The sequence below is a fragment of the Elgaria multicarinata genome, chromosome 10 (genome assembly GCF_023053635.1).
Source record: "Elgaria multicarinata webbii isolate HBS135686 ecotype San Diego chromosome 10, rElgMul1.1.pri, whole genome shotgun sequence".
NCBI classification, from domain to species: Eukaryota; Metazoa; Chordata; class Lepidosauria; order Squamata; family Anguidae; genus Elgaria; species Elgaria multicarinata.
Genome location: NC_086180.1, coordinates 61,059,608 through 61,081,473, shown reverse-complemented (window position 1 = coordinate 61,081,473; position 21,866 = coordinate 61,059,608). Strand labels below are relative to the sequence as shown.

The following is a 21,866-nucleotide window of genomic DNA, read 5'->3' as shown; positions in this document are numbered from 1 at the left end:
GTTTAAACCGTGGTTATGTAGCCATCAAGGTTATAAATGGTTCACATGACATGTTAAGCCATAATGTTTAGCTCAAAATACTTAACCACAGTGGCTTAACATGTCATCTGAACAGGGTCATTGGTAAGCTTCAGGTCACTTTATTAAAAAATAGTCCACAGAGACCAGCTTCTATCTTCTATCACATACTTTCAGTGGTTAGGGACTGCCTAACCACTGGGCAATGGGCAGGGCCAAAACAGAAACGGGGCAACAACACTCCCTTCTCTCTCTTTTTCTGCAACACTTTCTACCCTCTATTCCCCCTTTTCCTTCTTTCACACACTTCCTCCCTCATTAATCCATCCACCCACTCACCATTCCCATACATAATACATACATACATCTTTTCATGCTAGGGAGGGGAAAGGGCTTCTTTCTCCCAGCCCAATATGGATCCTTTCCCCTTGAATAAGTATTGAGGGGCATATTTTGCTGGACAAGCAGGAATGATCCTCTCAGGCCAGCTGTCAGTAATCTCCCTTTCTTTCTAGCATCCCAATCACTTAGGTTTCCAAGTCAACTGTGCTTCTACAACCCATGTGCTTCTGGAATTATTCCTTCTGCAGGGCTCTACCTATGGGATATACCAGTTATAAGAGCCTGATCACACCCATTAAAGGCTTAACAGAGTACACATAGAGTAAAAAGTCTAAAGGTTGTTTTCCCCCCACAATCCTGACCTATGGCTTCAGATAATCTCCTTCTCATCCAACACTTCCCGCTTTGCTCCTTAACTTTCTATTCTCATTAGTTTCCCCAATTCTTGGCCCTTTTCTTCCAGCTTTTCACTCATCATGGCTGGCAGGTTCCTGGAAAGACAAAGCCTCTGGATTCTCAGCTACTCATTGCAAAACTTCATACTTCAATAGCATCTACCTCATGAACCTCTTCATCTAGTCCCAATTTGTGACTATTTCAATTGTGCTTTAAGACTGTGTAGCTTCTTGTAGCCCTCCAACAGCCTCTATCTGCATCTGAACAGATGGCAGGATGCTCAGACTCCTTTTAAGAGGAAAGTGCCATAGCTCATATGATAGAGCATTAGAAAATAAGAAGTGCCATGCTGGATCAGACCAAGGGTCCATCTAGTCCAGCACTCTGTTCTGGAAAACCAGCTGTCGACTAGGGACCAACAAAGCAGGACATGGTGCAACAGCACCCTCCCAACGATGATCCCCAGCAACTGGTGCATGCAGACTTACTGCGTCATATATCCATCATGACTAGTAGCCATTGATAGCCTTCCCCTTCAGGAATTTATCCAACCCCCTTTTAAAGCCATCCAAACTGGTGGCCATCACTACAACTTGTGGTAGTGAATTCCATAATTTAACTATGTGCTGTGTGAAGAAGTTACTTCCTTTTATTTGTCCTATATCTCCTACCAGTTAGCTTCATGGGATGACCCTGGGTTCTAGTATTTTTAGAGAGAGAGAAATGTCTCCCTATCCACATTCCCCCAACCATGATTAATTTTGGACACCTCTATCATGTCTCCCCTTAGCCTCCTTTTTTCCCCAAGCTAAACAATCCCAGCTGTTGTAACCTTCCCTCATAGGGGAGATGCTCCAGCCACTTAATCATTTTAGTTGCCCTTTTCTGCACTTTTTCCAGCTCTGTAATATCTTTTAGGTGTGTGACCAGAACTATACACTGTATTCTAAGTGCGGTGGCACCATAGATTTGTATAAAGGCAGTATGATACTGGCAGTTTTATTCTCAATTCCTTTTCTTATAATGTCTAACATGCAGAAGGTCCCAGGTTTGATCCCCTGTTTCTCCAGGTAGGTAAGAAAAGGAATCCTGCCTAAAGCCCTGGAGAGCCACTGCCAGTCAGTGTCAACAATGCTGGGCTAGATGGACCAATGTTCTGGTTCAGTATAGGGCAGCTTCCTATGTTCCTTGTGATCTCCATGTAGCACAGGCCTACTTTACAGTTTGTCTGCTACTGGGATGCTTCTATTTCTTTCAGGAACCCTATCATTTGCTCCATCTTGGCTCACTCACTAACACACAATTTCTCTCCAAGGAAACAATATCTCATTTCTAAAACCACTGTTACATTCTCCTCTCTTCTCTAAGTCCTGAGATGTCCGGGGGCAAATGCTAAAAAGTTCAGCTTCTGCTAATGAGAGTGGACTAGAATCTTATGGTATCTTTTGCAGTATTTGTTTTATTCATAAATATACAAATAGAGCATGGCAGAAGCAAACAAGCAGTTCTGTAGCAGGCAGCAAAATGCTCATACTGCATTAACCTCTCAGACAGCCACTCGTGTCCCCCCATCTCACCCCCTACCCCAGTTTGCACCACACCTTTAAGTAACAAGCTAAAAACTTCGCCACCCACTAGTCTTTGTCTCTTTCCATAAACTCAGATGGATGCTCTTTTCTGAAGGCTGGGGGCCATCAAGGAACATTAAAATTATTGGGTAAAACCCCTGTTGCCTCTACCACATCAAGCTGTACTTTAAAGCTGCATTTCCTAACCCAGTGCCTTCGATGTATTGGACTACAATTACCATGATCCCCAGCCAGCATGGTCAATGGGCACACTGGCTAGGGATGTTAGGAGTTATAGTCTAACACATGGGGAGGGCACCAAGTTGGGCAAGGGTGTTTTAAACTATGATGATAGACCTAATTACACTACAATCAAGTCAGGCTGCATTCATAGATCCCATTCTCATCTTGAGCAGCAAAATACACAGCAAATTTCAACAGCAGTATTTGTGCCACATGCAACAATGAATTTACATTATCTTCACAAATTCTTTTCACCAAAATACGTATGCCAGTTTAACATACCAATCTGTAACATATTTCACAGTGCACATGTGTACTCATACGTAAGCCTCACTGAGTTTGCAGCCTCAGTTTTTTTTAAAATGTCTTTATAAAACTCTTCATTGAAGGAAATACCAAAATGCAACATTTCTTACAAATGTGTGCCTAATTAAGAACAGTAGCTCTTTATAAGGTACAGTTCTGAAATTGGTGGATTTGCTACTGACTTCAGGAAGAGATAAGAATACAGTCATAATGTGATATAAAAAAGCTTCATTTGATATTCTGAAAATCAACACCTGGGAAGAAAGAGTTTGCCATATTGATCATGACATGATATAAACAGCATTGCCAAATGAACAATTAATGCAGGCTAGACTAGTAGGACAACAGCATTAATTTAAAATACAAGCAAGCGATCCAAGTCACTTTTGGATATTCCACTTCCACTGAATTCTGCAATTTGTGGTACACACTACATGAAATTCTAAACATCTACCACTCACCAATTTTTCTTAAGCTGTCTTTAAGAATTCCAATTTTCTTTGGCTTTAGGCAGGAAAAGATACCTTGTAAGTTGCTAGGTTTTCCAAAAATAATCAAAAGAGCATACTTACCTCTGTGGATAAACAGAGGTACCGCTAACTTCAAGATAAGCTCACAAAAATATTTCACTGGGAGGCAGCTTCAAGTCTACAGAAAAGAAGGATTACTCCATTCCATAGACAGAAGATCGTAAGGGCTATATAACAGCTAAGTCCAGTAATTTAATCTGGCTTTCAATGTATCTAAAATGGTTACAGAGACCTACGGCTATATATCATCCTCTGAACTCCAGATGTTCCCAAGCAAACCGAACCAACTACTTATTAATTTTGTTGGCAGTGTTATACTCAGCTCCACCCCATAACAATGATTTTTAAAGCAGCCTGTGGGAGGAACTACCCTTTTAAAGGCATAGGTCTTAAATAAACTCTTGTAGTCAAAGTTCAATAAATACATTTGCAAGCAAAAAAAAAAAAAAAAGGAGGGGGGAGGGAAAAGACAAAAAGTTTGGGACAAGAAACGAGGGGGAGGAGAGAAAATTGAAAGTCAAAACTATCATTACTCAAACTAGAATGGAAAGCTGGCAGCTGTGAAATATGTCTTCGTGAGTCCTCTTGTTGGGGTAATCTGGGTCCAGTCTAGTAACCAAAGGTTCTTTTGGCAACTAATTTCCATTCCATGAAACTGGACCCAGATTACCCCAACAAGAAGGCTCACGAAGACAAATTTCACAATTGGCAAATTCAGTAAACAGCCAGTGCAGAATGCAGCAGCTTGGCTGTTGTCGGGAGCTAACCCTTTTCAGCATGCAATGCCTTTGCTGAGAGAACTGCACTGGCTGACTATTTACTACCAGGCCAGGTTTAAGGTTTTAATGCAAGTGTAAAAGCCCTAACCAACTTGAGACCAGGATACCTGAGAGAGCACCTTCTCCCTTACCAACCAGCCCAGTCACTTAGGTGGTTCCACGTGGATCTATGGCCTGATTGGAATCTACCAGAAGAGCCTTCAGTGTGGTTGCCCACTTCCTACGGAATTCCCTGCCTTTGAAAGTCAGGCAGACACCAATTTTGTGCTGCTGAAAACATTGTTATTTCAAGAAGGCCTCCTTGAGTGACTGGCCATGGTTTATCGCAACTCAGTTTTATCAGAACTCTGTTTCTTTTTAAAAAATTATTATTATTTAACAGGTTTTTATTCTGCTGTTCAACACTCCAAAATCTCTAGATGTGAAGCAGTATGCAAATATTGTACATACAGTGGTGGCCAAAATTGTTGACACTTTTTGAAATTTTCATGTTTTGCAACTTTGCAATTTTACATGCTTATAGAAAATGTTCTGTTTCACAAAATTCAAATGATTATATATCAATTGAAAGAGAATTTAATGCTGAATTCAATACAAAAAACAGAATGCAAATATCTGTAGTACAAAAAAAGTTATGCCTACATTAGTCTAAAAACAAACACAGGTATGATTGTGTGAAGAAGCGGATTGGAATTGCAAACCCTACTGACCAATCATAGTCCTTGTTCTGGGGACCAATCACATGGCAGTAGCTGCAATACATCATGTTTCAAGTTGGGGAAAGTCAGTTTTGCTGTTTGTTCTGTAACTGAAGTGCAATTAGAGTTTGTGTGAATATTTGAAATATTTCTCAAATTAAAAGTGTACATCATAAATAGAGCAATGGCACCAAAGAAAAGAGTTGATTGGACTCCCAGGAAAAGAAGCAGGATTGTTGTATTATGTGTGAATCAGGTCTTTCAATTGACATTTGAACTTCGTGAAACAGAGCATTTTCTATAAGCATGCAAAGTTGCAAAACATGAAAATTTCAAAAAGTGTCCATCATTTTGGCCACCACTGTAAATAAACAAACAAACATGGTGCAAGGTGACAACTGGACGCTTACAACTTCTATTATGGGGCAACTCTTAGGACCTCAATGTGGGAGCAGCTACAGGATGCAAATCAGATCAAGACAGATTTTTCTCTCAAAAAACCATCACAGCTAGATATCCTCTTGAAAAGAAAATAGAAACTAATGACCAAAATTTCATCTGCAGCATAGGCAGCCATTTTGGAGTGACATTGTGGACATCATTGCATTGTTTATGCCTCTGTAGGAATATACTTATTTCTACTTACAAAAAATGGAGAGCTTAGGGATATGTTCCATGCCAGTACAAGTCAGCATTCTGTGTCAAGGGCCCTGGAACTTTATCATAGTGAGCTAACCCAAGACAAGAACAATTTAAGACATCACATGTGAAACGACACTTTCCTTCCACTCAGCAGCTCTGCAGTGTTCCTATTCCAACCCTGAGGGACGCGATTTGGCAGAAAGCATTTCTTCTGCAGCCTTACACTCACAAACTGTCCATGGGAACATGTTAGGGTGTGGAAGGGATTTACTTACACCTCCATTATGCCCACATTACTGCCTGCGCTTCAGTAAAAAAAAAGGGGGGGAGTGGCGGTCTGCTCCTGGTATCCTAGCACCACTACAACTATGCATGACAATATATATGAGCTCCAACCACTACTTTGTAACTACACACATTTCATCCCCTGTCCTTTAAGAGCTATGATCTAGCACAGCAATCCCCAATCTGGTGCCCTCCAGCTTGGTTCTTCTTATGTTCATATGTTCTTATGACTCATAGGATCAACCAGTAGATGAGAAGTTCACAAATGATACAGACAAAAGGTCCACTCACAGAAGATGCCTTCCCCCAACTTGGGCAATTCACCCAACGTGGGCAATCCCCCCTCCTCCTGACACCACAGCATTCCCCATTCAGCAGGGTCCCCCAACTCTCAGTGGAGCATTTCCAGGGACTGCGGTGGGATGGACATCCACTTCCACCAGCCTAGTTGTGGACACCTATAACTGGATCCAACCCTGTGAATGTAATGAGCTTAGCTAGGACAGACTTCCATTAAACCAAATTGAGGACTTCAGCTGGAACAAGGTCTGGGATGACGGCCTTGTTACCAACACTACAATCACAAGTATATTTACTTGGAAGCAAGTCTCAGTAGTACAATCTTTGAAAGAATGTTCATGTGGATCACCATCAAAGTATCTTAAGTTGCTTTTAATCAGTAACAGTGTTTGAACTCTCACATAGAATTTACAAAGTTTCCATCGTAATCATGTGTGTAAGACTCTAACCAAAACTTTCTATTCCTATTTTGTTACCTCTTTAAAGAAATCGTTGACGAGTTAGAAGGGCATGATTCATTTACTAAATCAAGCAGCAATCATCCACCTGATCTGATCTGCACATCCATTGTTACGTTCTTTCTGGTGCTAAAGGTGAGGCTGCCTGCTATATTAAGCTTTAACAACATTTGATGGCTTTTCAATTGGTACTACCTTTTAATATTACTCTATGCCCTCCTTTGCTATTTGAAACAGGTGCGATGCTCTCCTTCAACTCTAGGGTGAATCCAACTTAAAGTCCAGCAAGTTTATTATGGTGCAAGATTTCCCGGACTAGAGCCCACTTTGAACTGGAGAGAGAGAGAGAGAGAGAGAAACTGCGTTTGACCAAGGGGATATGTTTCAAGAAACTTTTTATTCACTGTACTCAGGCTTGCCTTCTTACATTTTTCAGGATTTGTTCTACTTACTGCATTTAGCAGTAAGTAGAACTATTCATTCTAAACCTGTAAGAAATGGGTGAAACAGTTCTATAGCAGAATGTTAGCTTTTGCTTTTAAAAAGCAGGCATCCAATCCATTCCTGCATATTTAATACATAGTATGCCCCTTCAAGATAATATAAAATCTCTACTCTGAAGCAGAACACTTATTTATAACCGAGGCAACTACAGCCAGGGTGTTCCATTTTCAAGATGCATTCTTTACTTTAAATAGCACTTAATGTATCAGTAACAGCATACGAAATACTTTCACCTATCTTCCCCACCGTCCCTAAAAGCACAGTTACTTGGAAGTACAACTTTTTGTTTACAAGGTTAACAAAGTACGGAAATTTAAGTTAATGACTCTTACGCATTTAACTACCACACACAACTAGTACAATTATTTATGGCTATGCCTTTTAAGCGTTGTACCTTGTGAAGCACATTGGGAACTTGATCAGAGATTTTAAAACTGACCACGCAATGGTTGCGTCAAATGACCTTTTTGTTAACCCAAGCATATGTTGCAACTTTCTCCACTTGAAATATGTGTTGTACAGAGTACAGGGTGCCTGCCCAAGGCACCAAGGAGAGAGCCATGTGCTTTTCATCCAACACAACTAATCAAGCACTGCAGGGTTTTCTTCCCTTCTTCCCTTTTTGGGGTACAGTCTGCTGAACATTCCACAAGTCACATCCAATCTGCTGTAATGACAAAAGCTGCAACTTCTATTCCCTACCATGTGTCTCAGAAAGTTGGGTGCAAATTAAGGCTCATGTCAAAAGTTTTATTTAAAAGGATACCAACTACAATATAATGGAATCAGAGTCTAGCCCTGCTATCTGCTGACATTCACCACAATGGAAACCCCTATTGATTTCCACATGTTCTGTCAGAGTGGGGAAGAGCCATGCACACTGTAACAAAAGCAAAGCCTCAACTCTCTGTCCCTATACAAAACACTATATTTGTGGGAGCTTCTCTATTACATTACGCTAAGAGGATGTTTTTCCTGATGGTTTAATGCTATCTGACATGAACTCAAGTGGAGACCCTTTCAATGTCATACCTCTCTTTGCCTAGTTACTTTGAATGGCAAAATATTAAAAACAATAACATTTCATTAAAATAACTAGGTGCAGCTGACAATTCTAGTGATCAGTAAACGCCTAGGCAAACAAGCGAGTTCTCACTTAGCAGCAGAAACACTCCACACTAGGAGCCTGCCTGATCACCACAGGGAGATCATTCCACATGATGGGTGCCACAATTAAGAAGGTCCTTCTCCACACCATGGCCAAATGTATCTCAGTAAATCACAGTATGGTCACCAAGCCTTCTCCCTCAGAACATAGAAACCAAAGCAGCCTATATGAGAGAAGGCAGTCTCTTAGATAACATGGGAGAGAAGTCAATATTTTACTTCAGTCAAACAATCAAATGCTATGAGATAACAAATTCCTCGCTTATTGTACTCTACAGTGCCTGGTTCACCATGTACCCAAATCTGTGCTATTTTCATGAGAAACATCTACCTCAAGCTTTTCCATCAGGAAGTTGAGCTGTGTCTGAAATCAGGCCCATAGCCAGTGACGTCATACAAAGGAGTCATGTGCTCCCTGTAAGCAGCTCCAGTCAACTGTTCATCTGCAACATTGTGGACCAATAAGACACAACTAAGGCATGTGTGAACATGGTCAGATCAGACATGTCCAGGAACAGGCACAGTTACACACTAGCCACTCCTATCCACCACCGAAACCTGGGCATCCAGTTTCAATGCTGAATCCAGAAGTACATCCCAAACTGTAATCCTGAGTCTTCAGGGGTTGATTCTTCCTCATTTGCTCCTCTATTCCCACGATAATCATTTCATAATCCTTATGTTGATTCAGACAAACAAATCTTGGTGTAATGTTTAAGGTTGGCTTCTGAATCTTTGCTTATTTGGAATCCATCAGCATATTTGGGATGTAATGGGAAGCTGTAGTTAACTACAGCAAAGAAGCTGTGTGTTGACAGACAATGCTCATACATATCCTGGCTTAAGCCAGGATTTGATCATCCGAACGTTGCATACCATATTCCAAACCAGGACCTGTGGTTCCTATAATGGAATGGGGTCAAATCCTCTAAGACACAAATTGGATAGTTATACCATACTGATGTATTTCCCCTCCCTCTAGTCTGGATGTCTTTAATAAATATTATCTTTATAAACAGTTTAACTCAGAATGCTGCCTGACTGAAAATAACCCCAACCTAAGTCCTGCAAAGACATGCTTAATAGATTAATTTTTTCTCAGGTGATAAAATCAAATTGTGGTGAGGGAAAGTGATCGTACTTCCCTTCTTTAAAAACAAAAAAAAACACCCGTAACTTTCCAGAATGCAAAAATTCTGATCGCCATTTTTTAAAAGTGGACGAATATTAAATAAGTAATACCATGCCCCATGTTTGTTTCCTTTGGCCAATTTTGGCTAAGAAATTTGATACTGTAAACCTAGATTAACATTTTGATTTTTTCATAGTTTCCCCTTGAGCAGAAGTAGGCATCTTGTGGCCTTCCATATGTTGTTAAACTACAACTCCCATCAGCCCAAGTCAGTGTAGCCAATGGTGAGGGACAATGGGAGTTGTAGGCCAAAAGTTCTGGAAGGCCACAACTTGCCTACCCCGTTCGTCATATTCAATATTAAAAGGCAGGAAAAGTTTGCTTATTTTTGTAGGATTTGAAAGACACAAGCACACAAGATAGAAACGGAAAGAAGAATATAATAAATTAGCATGCTTAGTATTTACATAAGCACGTTGGGCAGGACAATAGATGGGAAGTCTCAAAAGCCAATATTGCAAACTTTTAGATAAACATCTGTGACAAGTCCAGTGTGCCACAAAGTTCTTAGTACTAAGTGACCCAGGCAAAATCCTAATAAAATCCAGCAAGGGATTAATTTGCATATCTGTCAAGAAATTCTGAATAATATACCCCACATCTAGAATTCAATGAGGACTACATTGGTTTTGCAGAGTTATGGCTCCTGTTACTGGGGGAAGTATAAAGTTAAACAATTTGATGCATTTTGATTGTCAAGACTTCTAGGTTCTCGGTTACTTAGGTATTGCTATTTTTTTTAAAAAAAGAATCTTTGCTATTTTAACACTCCATATAGAAACAATGAAGAGTCCATAAAATATTTTATTTTTATTAGATTCAGTTACATCAGTCATTTGCGTAGTACAGGGTTGTGAAAGGGATCACAAGGAAAAGTTCTCTTGAATTTTCCCAGCAGGATATCAATTATAAATAACAGTAACAGATCTGCTCAGTACTATAACAGACTTCATGGAAGCTTCCATCAAATTCAATGTGATGAGTCTCTTGCTCTTAGAGTTGTCACCTTTGGCCTGACAGAATCTTTGAGTCTTTCACATCTATATGACCATAAGACCCCACCCACCCCAGATGCAGTTTTCTCTATACTAGAATTGCCACACCACTCATTTCACAGGCACAGGAACTTCCAACTACTCCAGTCTGCATTCTTCATACCTTCCACCCTATTAACCTTGCTTATGTAGATACTTCATGGAAGTGGGTATCATGTAGTTGAAGAGGAAAGAAACCCACACAACTGTCTGGACCTTTATAATTGCAGCCACATTTGTTTATCTTAGTTTTATACAGTCTGACACAGAACGTAACTACACTTTACGGTCCTCTAATCCTCCATCCTCTGGATAGATTTTACATACCAACAGATACCAAAGTCGGAGCTCTGTATGCAGTAGATTTTTTTTAAAAAAACCCACAGATTTTTATTCACAATTATATTCCTTTTGTCCCAGGGATTCTCCTTGGTAAGATTTTTTTTTAACACAACCATCTTCAACATTAAAAAGAAATCCAGGGGGGATCTGGGAAATTACAGGCCGGTTAGCTTGACATCCGTTCCAGGTAAATTGTTTGAAAGACAAAATTAGTAAGCATATAAAAGGACATGTCCTGCTGAAGAAGAATCAACATGGCTTCGGCAAAGGCAAGTCCTGTCTCACTAATCTTCTAGAATTCTTTGAGAGTGTCAACAAACATGTAGACAGGGGTGATACAGTCGACATTGTTTACTTGGACTTTCAAAAGGCTTTTGATAAAGTCCCTAACCAGACTCCTGAACAAACTTAGCAGTCATGGAATAAGAGGAGAGGTCCTCTTATGGATCAGTAACTGGTTAAAGAACAGAAAGCAGAGAGAAGGAATAATTGGTAAATTCTCCCAGTGGAGGGAAATAAACAGTGGGGTCTCAAGGGATCAGTATTGGGACCAATTCTTTTCAACTTGTTCATAAATGATCTGGAATTAGGAGTGAGCAGTGAAGTGGCCAAGTTTGCCACTGACACCAAATTATTTAAGGTCTTAAACACACAAAAGAGCTTCAAAGGAAGAGTGGGCATTCAAATGGCTGATGCAGTTCAATGTAAGCAAGTGTAAGGTGATGCACTTTGGGGCAAAAAACCCCAACTTCAAATATAACCTAATGGGTTCTGAGCTGGCACTGCCTGAACAAGAAAGAGATCTTAGGGTTGTGGTGGACAGCTCGATGAAGATGTCTACCCAGCTGCAAAGAAGGCAAACCCCATGTTAGGCATTATAAGAAAAGGAATTGAGAATAAAACGGCCAGTATCATACTTCCTTGATACAAATCTATGGTGCCACCGTACTTAGAATACAGTGTATAGTTCTGGTCACACACCTAAAAGATATTACAGAGCTGGAAAAAGTGCAGAAAAGGACAACTAAAATGATTAAGGGGCTGGAGCATCTCTCCTATGAGGTATGGTTACAACAGCTGGGATTGTTTAACTTGGAAAAAAGGAGGCTAAGGGGAGACGCGATAGAGGTGTACAAAATTCTTTGTTGGTCTCTGATCGACAGCTGGTTGGCCACCGTGTGAACAGAGTGCTGGACTAGATGGACCCTCGGTCTAATCCAGCATGGCATTTATGTTCTTAACATGTTTATTCAGGACTAAATCCCATTGAATTCAATGGGACTTACTCCCTCTTAAATGTGTTTAGAATTGCAGCCTAGTGTATCAATCTGAAAGCTTTAAAAATAGGTTTTAAGCCGACTACAATTGGAAACATTGGAAAGCTGTTCCCTGCCTACAGCAGCTTTTCATACAAGCAATTCCTTCAATAGGATTTCCAAATAAATATATGTGTTACTTATTGAGATACTGTAATATGCATTTTAAAAGGAAGATTAATTGATGGATTGGTTAATGGCGAGATAAGAAGACCAGCTGCAATACTAAATACTTTAAGTAAGGCCCTCTGAAATCCTTGTGTCTTCCATCCAAGTGACAAAATTAGATGAGGCTGGGGGTGGAGGGGGGAATCTGCAATATCCTATTTTGCTCCTTTATAATTGTTGTAATGCTGAAAAACACAATTACAGTTATTATGCAGCACAATTAAAGATGGGACAGACAAATATGAACTATTTTCTTTTTCAAATAGTTACGGTTTTATGACTTTAAGTATTATTCTTAAAAAGTGACTTGGATAACCCTATTGGTTTGGATTATTCTCAAAGCTCATGTTCATGGAACTAATTTGTCTGGATACAAGCTTTAGAAAGATTTAAGGTCTAGACATTTTCATGTGGGAAAGGTAGCACAATCATACTTGCATATGCTATAGCTTCCTGGAAGTTGTTCTTTTTATTACAGTGATGCAAGAGGCAGAAAGTCAAAGCAGTATAAAAGTAATTAAATTTCAGATGATCCAAAAGTTTCTATGAAGAAAACAGGATGTTTAGAAGTCATATATTCATAAAATCACTGGACTACTTAAATGTATGTGGTATACTTTGTATTACTTTGTTATAGCAATGTCATAGAACAGAAATAGAAAATTGGCAGACACGTTTCTGGAAGCAGCTTCTATTGATCAAAGGACTGCAAATAGACCATTTCAAGTTACACAGCACCACTATGAGTTCTATGCAATTCAAAATCTCAGATCTCTTTTTTTTAAATAAATAGATCCCATTCAAATTTGCTATGGGTGTAATCCCATGCAGGTTTAGACAGAAAAAAGTTATGTGACATGCTGGGAGTTGTAGGACTTTTTTCTGTCTAAATTTGCATAGGCATAGGCAATGCCTAATTTTTTATGTCACAGTTTGGTCTGCTAAAGAAAGATGCTATTTCTTCACACCCCGAGCAACGTAGGTTTCATTTTAATTTTCTTTTAACATATATGTCTCTCTTTTTCCTTCTTCCCAGCTCTTACTCTTGGCAGCATATCTATCCTTTGGAGGCGAATCTATACACCAGACATACTGATTTAACTGGGTGTTCTTAACACCTACACATGAGAAAGCCTTAACAGCTCATATTGTACAGAAATAGTGTACATTTCTAACAAGATATACCATCACACTCTCCCCATCTTCTTTCTCTACCCCGTCTTTCTACTCATTGTTCATTATTCTAAGACCATGTGGTGACACTGGTACAATCTCCTAGGCCAGGTTGCAATGAAATAATTGAAGTGCAATGATAAAAATGGGAACACATCACTTGTAAGTCAGTTTCAGCCTAAGGGTTGTTGTTGGGTGTGTGTTTTTTTGTGTGTGTGTTTTTTAAAAAAAGCCTACATATTCTTCCACATGCCATCTAACCAGACTACTTTGCATTTCAATGGAGCCATATTTAAAACACTGGCCAAGTTCCAATGATCCATACCACTAGTTCCATATACTCAGGAGTTTTTGAATTTCATAAACAGCACTCACCAGTGCCAGATGGCAAAGCACTCTTGGAACCAAAGAGAATTTCCAAACTAGGACTTTTAATACAGTGTTGTGGTGTGGAGAGGCATTTGCTACAACAGCTCTTCAGCTGGCTTAAACTAGTTCTTTGAATCTCATCCATTGTTCCTACGTCCTGTTAAAATTCGAATGCATAGAATGCAGGAGAAGCGTGATTGGAAGGACTGTTGTGGCAATCACAGCACTCCTTACTTACACACAGATGAAACCTTACTTGATTTCTACAAGCAGAAAATATCATAGTGCTGGAGATGACCAAGCAACTAAAAAAAATTAAATTATGATATATTTGTGTCCTCTATGCCAATTATAGAGCCTTGTGTGGCGCAGAGCGGTAAAGCAGCAGTTTCTACAGCTGAAATTCTCCCCACGGCCTGAGTTCAATCCCAGCGGAAGCTGGTTTCAAGCAGCCAGCTCGGGTCGACTCAGCCTTCCATCCTCCCGAGGTCGGTAAAATGAGTACCCAGTTAGCTGGGGGAAAGGTAATAACGGCCGGGGAAGGCAACAGCAAACCACCCCGCTATAAGGCCTGCCAAGAAAACGTCAGCGAAAGCTGGCGTCCCTCCAAGAGTCAGTAATGACTCAGTGCTTGCACAAGAGAGGCTGCCAATTATAATTAAACATACTAAAACAAAAGCATTAGAAACAAGCCATGGTTATCATGCCTTCTTCACCAAACTACACATTTCCAAAATATATTCCACCGTCCACAAGAAAATAGAGAAAATAGATAGTGATACTGGTAGGGAGAGGCAAAAGGAGGTAATTATGAACACTTCATTTAATTTTCAGTAGGTTAGTTCTGCGCCACTTTTGTGTGGACGAAAAGGTGCAACATCAACAAAATTTAATGCAAGTTCTGATCTTCTTTTATTTGGTTCACTGAACTAAGTGCAACCCCATCTGTCATGACAAGGTAAAAAAACAACAACCAGCCCAACTGATAAAAATCTAATTTCAGCCTTGCTGAAATCATGTTCTTTGGCAACTAGGTAAACAATGAAACAGTATAGTTCAAAACCCCAATTTTGGATTTGCATCAAGAAAAATAAAGCTTCATATGTAACTTTAAAACAAATTATATCCATGTTTAAAATCGTTTTTGGGAGAAAGAAAAATACAACTATGTACTAAATAATTGTTTTTCAGTTTAAAAGTTCTAACAATTTGAACTTTTTCTGATTAAAAATGTCTTCATAAAACAAAAGAACAGAGCTCTGTCTTACATTTCATTCCATTCTCATTTAGGGTGCAATCCTATGCATGTTTAGACAGAAAAAAAGCCCTACAACTTCCAGCATTCCCCCATACAGACAGGACTTTTTTCTTGCCTAAATGTGCATAAGATTGCACCCTTAATGTTTTGATTCTGAAATACTGCAGTAAAACAATAAAACAATTCTACCTGCATCCCTAACAACTTAGGGTCATACTAAAGATCATGTATTTTTTTAAAAGACACTTTTCACAAGTACTAATCTTTCTAAAATATACAAAATGCCCCACACTCCAAAATGAGTGCCAATTTACTCTGCTCAATCATGGAAACACCAAATCATGAACTGGCATTATGTGGCCATTCTTTCAGGTACAAAACATTTGATAGCCAAGAAACAAAATGGCGGTAATACTTTGTTGAGTATTGGAAGCAACTATGTCATGTTTGAAGTTACACATTAGTCACAGCTCCTATTGAAATTGATGCAACTTAAATTGATCTCATCCAAGTCCCATTCTATTGCTTTTCAATGTGACTTAATTGCAACTAATCTTATTGCAACATCCAGTATCAGACTGTAAACAGAATATATTCCTCTGCCATTCTGGAAGAAGAAACGCCTTGAAGCCAGCAACTATATTAAACTTTCAGTGACCGTAGACATGATACATTCCATGCTAGGTATTCATTTCGCTGCAGCCTTAACAGCTACAGAAGCAGTGTTCCAATACTCTCCAGTGCACCAATTGTATGTTGCTGGAATATATGAATATGTTTTGTACTAGTAGTTTATATTTAAATTCCCTTTAGTAAAGGATTCCTTATCTTAAATATTTCTTAATGAACATAAATGGGGTGATGCTGGGCATTCATCACTTGAGACTTGCTATTGTCACCAAACTAAAAGCACTAGGAGGGAGACAGCATAGGTAGAGCAAGGAGAAAGCTCCAGTTCATCTGATGCACTTTCAGAAGTTGATGGAAGCAAGTACTGCTGGATGAACTACATCCATGGTTGTTTTACACAGTGAGAGCTTCTAAAAAGTAGTTCTAAAAAACAGATGGAAAACAGCTAGGAATAATCCTTCTCTTTTTTTAGTTTCCTGTTAAATATGATGTATTAACAATCTTACATTCCCTTTAATCTAATATGATGAAGAGAGACCTAAACATCCACTCACTCTATTTTCAGGCCTTTGGATATAGAAGAAATAAAGATGTTGACTTTAGCTTCCATCAGCTGAGGATTTAAAGCTTTAGCATAAAAGAATGGCCAGAGTCCAGGAACCCATTTAGCTTTTGACAAGATGGAAGAAGGCAAGTGGCTGGAAAAATAGGAGAGAGAGCTTAATAGTGATCCACTACAACAAGAACTTTTAGAACAACATAGTTTTAACCTAGTTTTAACCAAGAATAAGCATGATACTATTCAAAAGATTAGTAAGTGCTTTTTCATATTTATCTCTGTTATCTACAAGCAGTTGCAATCCAATAATTCAAACATAAAAAAAACCTGGAGTAACTGGGCAGATTTTTTACATGCAAGAAAGCACCATCTCTTTTCTCTTGTATAGCACAGAATGTCTTTTCTGTATTGAAGGCATCACTTGATTAGCACACGTACAGCTGGTTTGCATGTAACACTCAATTCCTGGGTTAAACAACCCAGCAATTGGCGTGGCTCCATGGGAGCATGCACGCATGCTACATTGCCTACTTGCCATTTCTGCTTTCTGAAACAACCCAGGAATGGGGTGTTCTTGGATTGTTTCAGAAAATGGAAGTGGCGAGCAGGTGGGAGGTATCATGTTTATCTGCTCCTGTCCAGCCACACCAATTCCTGGGCTGGTTAACCCAGGAATTGGGTGTTATGTGAGAACTGAGAGAGTGAATCACAGTGTTCTGAGGTGTTTAACTTTCCAACAGCTGCTGAAACTACCAATGTTTCCATTATGAATAAACAAGTAAAAGGGCTTAAAGAAAAGGATTGCACCAAGGGCCACAACTCTTTGAAAAAAAGAAAATCAACTTCCATTTTAAACTCATTTAAATATACTCGTTTGTTTTTTTGCACAGCACACCAGACAAATTACTGAACTATCCTCACGGTTAGGAAGCATATGCCTTCAGTAGAACAGAGGCTGACCTTTCAAAGGTTATCTCAGCATTAGAGAGCACAAGTGTCAAGGGTCATGGAGAACATGAGAATGGAATACAGTGCACTGGAACGCTGAGTGAATGTGGAGCCTCCAATCTGCCAGCATTTCAGCAAGAGTATGGAATGGGTCATGGCAGCCTGTGACAAAAGGAGGTTTGGATGACAAGCATATTTAGACTTGCAGAATGGGCTATTATAGAGAATCCTGCAGTGGAGAATGGAAGGGGGAGGACTCAGATGGAGGAAAACTACAAGCTGCAGGTGTGTTCTCAAGAGATTGGATGAGTGTGCGTGTAGTATTTTGGAGACTGGGAATACTGAAGGAATTTTGAAAGGCAAAGTTAGCACAACGGAACTAGATGGTGAGGGGTAGTTTTATGTTAAGCCATTGATCAAGCCATTGCATGTGATAGCGTGATGACAGGAAAACTATGTTACTCAATTTCTACACAGAACATGGAACATGCCCCTGGCTGCAGTCTTCAATGGTTGCACCTGAGCAAGACCAAACATGAATGAGAAAATGCTTGTCTGCACTAGCACAAATGGATAACTGTGATCTCAACTGTTTACACATATTATTTGACAAACCTGCTGCTTTACCTGGTTCCTTCTCCTTCTCCGTGAACCCCTGGCCAAAGGAAGTGAGGCAGGTGGCTACTAGGAGGAGGGCTTCCTCTGCTGTGGCACCCCGCCTGTGGAATGAGCTCCCCAGGGAGGTTTGCCTGGTGCCTACACTGTATTCCTTCCATCGCCAGCTGAAGACCTTTTTATTTTCTCAGTATTTTAACACCTAATTTAACTTAAATTTAAACTTTGCTGTTTTAATTCTGTATTTTAATATATATCAAGTTCTGCTGTGTGTTTTTATCCTGGTTGTGCTTTTTATATTGTATTTTGTATCTGTGTTTTTAGACTGTTGGTTGTTTTATTATGCTTTTCACCATTTCAGTTTTTGTGAACCGCCCAGAGAGCTTCGGCTATTGGGTGGTATAAAAATGTAATAAATAAATAAATAAACAAATTATTGCTTTATTACAGCAGTTTAACCACACCAATTTCAATCTATGATTATGTATAACTGCTTAGAAATTTATCTGGAACACATCCAGGGAGTAATCTCAGTTTTTCTGGCAGATAGCCAAGGCACTATAAAATTGATTTCAGTCCTGTATACATAGTCATTTTATATTTGAAATACCTAATATTTAAAACAAGAACCGAAAAAGTTCTCCTTCCTACACACCAAATCTAGCACATAAGGGAGAGGACCATGCCTGACAGGGTAGCTCTCCGCCATCACTTTTTTTGCTATGGAGAAGCATTCAAACATGCTATTCCCCACCTACATTCTGAAATCCCTGGTAAACTGTACCATCAAATATATTTTTATGCACATGTATATCAGCCCTTAGCCAGTTTGGAAAAGTGTTTGACAAAAACTAGGTAAGATGTCTTCATCCAGAACCAGGTGGAGCATATTAATCCTTAAAAAATCCCTAAAGGAGAGATTTCAGAGTAAAGAAAAGCCTGTAATAAGTATGGAGCAGTCCTGTTGACCTATAGCAAAGTTTACTGCATTCAGACAACAGTGTATATTGATCTACCTCTAATGGACCTTGCCCATACTTAGAACAATTCTTGTAGCAAAGCTAAGCCATATATTCAACCCTTGTAATGGTACTGGTTACTCTCTTCTCGGCACTGGTTAGGCCTCATCTTGAGTATTGCGTCTAGTTCTGGGCACCACACTTCAAAAAGGATGCAGACAAGCTGGAGCGTGTTCAGGGGAGGGCAACGAGGATGATCAAGGGTCTGGAAACAAAGCCCTATGAGGAGAGAGTGAAAGAACTGGGCCTGGAGAAGAGAAAACTGAGGGGAGACGTGATAGCACTCTTCAAATACTTGAAAGGTTGTCACACAGAGGAGGGCCAGGATCGCTTCTCGATCATCTCAGAATGCAGGACACAGAATGATGGGCTCAAGTTACAGGGAGGCAGATTCCAGCTGGACATCAGGAAAAATTTCCTGACTGTTAGAGCAGTATGACAATGGAACAAATTACCTATGGAGGTTGTGGGCTCTCCCACACTAGAGGCCTTCAAGGGGCAGCTGAACAACCATCTGTCAAGTATGCTTTAAGGTGGATTCCTGCATTGAGCAGGGAGTTGGACTCAATGGCCTTATAGGCCCCTTCCAACTCTACTATTCTATGATTCTATGAATGAGACAAAGACGACTTCTAGAAATAGGTTAATCAGGATCAAGTCATCTTGAAATTACATAAACTCTACATTCCTGACTATGTTTATTTAGTATTAAATCTTATTCATTTCAATATACTTCCAAACATGTTCAAACAGTGAGCGTGAGCTAAAGTGAGGGGAAGGGACAAGTTTTGCTCCTGTCCTCCCCTGCATACACACACACCACTTAAGTCTAAAACATTGAAGTCCCACCTTGCATTATAGCCAGTGCGCACATGTTTAGTAAACACACACACCTAGTTTGGCCCTAAGCAGGAAATGGAAAGACTATTTCTAAAAAGATGAGGAACTAGGAACACTGAAATAACCTACAAAGCTTCCTCAATGTTGACTGGAGAGTACCACAGTAATCTCTATTAGCTCTTACACAAAATGGACAAGCATGTCCAGAAGGACAAGACAACACACCAAATATAATGACCTTTCCAAAAATAAAGGAGAGACAATTTTAAAAACTGATTCCAATCAGATTCTGGAGAGTCAAGAATATTTGGCATGCATATCATCCATCTTATTATTTGCTTAAAACTATATATGACAAAGATGCATGAGTTAACTTAAGCCCTATTTATTTCAATGGGACTCAGGAGCAACTAACTATTCTTGATCCAACCCACTGTTAATTGTTCAGTTAAAATGCACTAGCCCCTTTATGTCATTATATATTCTAGAAGTATAACTACTATGACAGACAAGGATCCTAAAGACACAACCTCAGAGATGCCAGAAAAGATGTGTACACTCTATTGAATAGAGAGTCTATACAATATCCAGTAATGTAGACACATGACTACCTCAGTGACATATACTACCAAATTTAGAAATACTTCAGAACAAAGACCATCTTCCCCACACCAGTAATTATAGTGCTCCAATTATATCTTATAATTTCTATACAACAAACTTTTCCAGAAAGCTGACAGGAAAAGAATATGATCAGAAACTTTAACCACTTTAATCTTACAGTATTTTTTTCTTTTTTGGCCAAGCGGCATACACAAAAATCTCATACTACTATTAAAGTTTTGTCCATAAGTATCTAGTTCTAGGTGCTGGAGTTTCAAAATAGAGAGTCTAGCCCCTTGAGAAATCTTTAATCCTCACTAGTGTCACTAAAACCAATGCATTTGTATGCAGTAAATATTTAATACACCTTCAAGTCTACACTAAACTACTCACACTCCCAAATCCTAGAACATAGTTGCTTGAAAATAGTGTTGCCAGCTCTTTACTTACAGAGTTCCTATGTGAGCAGCAGCATAAGAAGCAGAAATTCAGGTATTTTCCTCGACAAAGAGATGCCATAAGAGGGAAACACCAGCTTCCGACAAAATTTGCTTCCAAGTACACATACTTATGGCTCAAGCAGCAGTGTACGATACAACTTACTAAAGTCAATGGCAGGAATCCTATTTACTTTTAACTGATCTGGAACATATCCATTGTAAGCATCTGGCATAATATGATTAAAGACCAAATGGAAAGGATTTTTGTCCATGTTTAATCATAAGCAAAACTCTGATCAGAGCACTGCTTCTGCAATATTGTCAAGTATTTTGGTTCTTTTTCATCACTGTGGGGAGGAGGGATAAAAAGTTAATTCGGTTATCAGTTTGTTTTCACTAGACAGAAACACCATTGTTGCCAGTTCTGAAAGATGCAAAGCACTTTCACCTGACCTGGAAATAGATATGTACCTTAAATATATAACATGCAAAGAGGCCCAACTAAGAATGAATGCCTGCCTTTTTCAGCCCACATTTCCACTGAATACAATCTGTTCAAGAAAGCTGCACCAGCTGCTTGCTTTGTTGACTCACAGCCAATTTAGCACAGCTTTGGGATTTAGCTCAACATTTCTTGTCAAGTAACCAAAAAGTGCAAACACAGGAAAGAAGGGCCCCAACAGGGGTGTTCTACACTGTGGCCATAGCTAGACCTAAGGTTTATCCTTGGATCGTCCAGGGGTCAAACTTGTTCATCTAGGTGACACACAGGGGATCCAGTGCTCAGGCAGGGGTGAACCCTGGATGATCCCAGGATAAACCTTAGGTCTAGCTGTGGCCTGTGTTGTAGCCTGAAGAAATGTGCCCTTGGCAATTATCCAAAGCTACATAAATGATGTGGCATAAATGATGTCCTACAACTTGTTGTAGTTCTAGTTTAATGCAAGGGCTACATTATGCTAAGGCCCTGTTCTATTTGTGAAAAATGGGTAAGCAAGTCTAGCACACTGAGCATCTTATGTCATTGTGGCTCTTGCCATCTCCCAGTCAACTATCCATTTATTTAAAGCTTTGCACAGACACTGAATAATGAGTCCTCTAGAAGGTGGCATCCACTTGACCTA

General features: G+C 39.5%; 1 protein-coding gene across 5 annotated transcripts in view; it reads right to left on the bottom strand.

The window, feature by feature from the left end:
* SLC7A2 (solute carrier family 7 member 2) overlaps positions 1 to 21,866 on the bottom strand; it is a 56,540-nt gene that overhangs the window by 31,848 nt on the left and 2,826 nt on the right. Inside the window, exons 1-2 of one of the 5 annotated variants that reach the window (XM_063135952.1) lie at positions 3,937 to 3,954; positions 3,335 to 3,521 (exon numbers count right to left, since the gene is read on the bottom strand). The exons of 1 other annotated variant lie outside the window; for it this stretch is intronic. The gene's annotated coding sequence lies outside the window, so the exon portion shown is untranslated. Of the gene's footprint in view, positions 1 to 3,334; positions 3,798 to 3,936; positions 3,955 to 21,866 lie in introns of those variants that run through there. 3 more of the 5 variants (XM_063135951.1, XM_063135953.1, XM_063135955.1) reach the window with 3 other exon arrangements.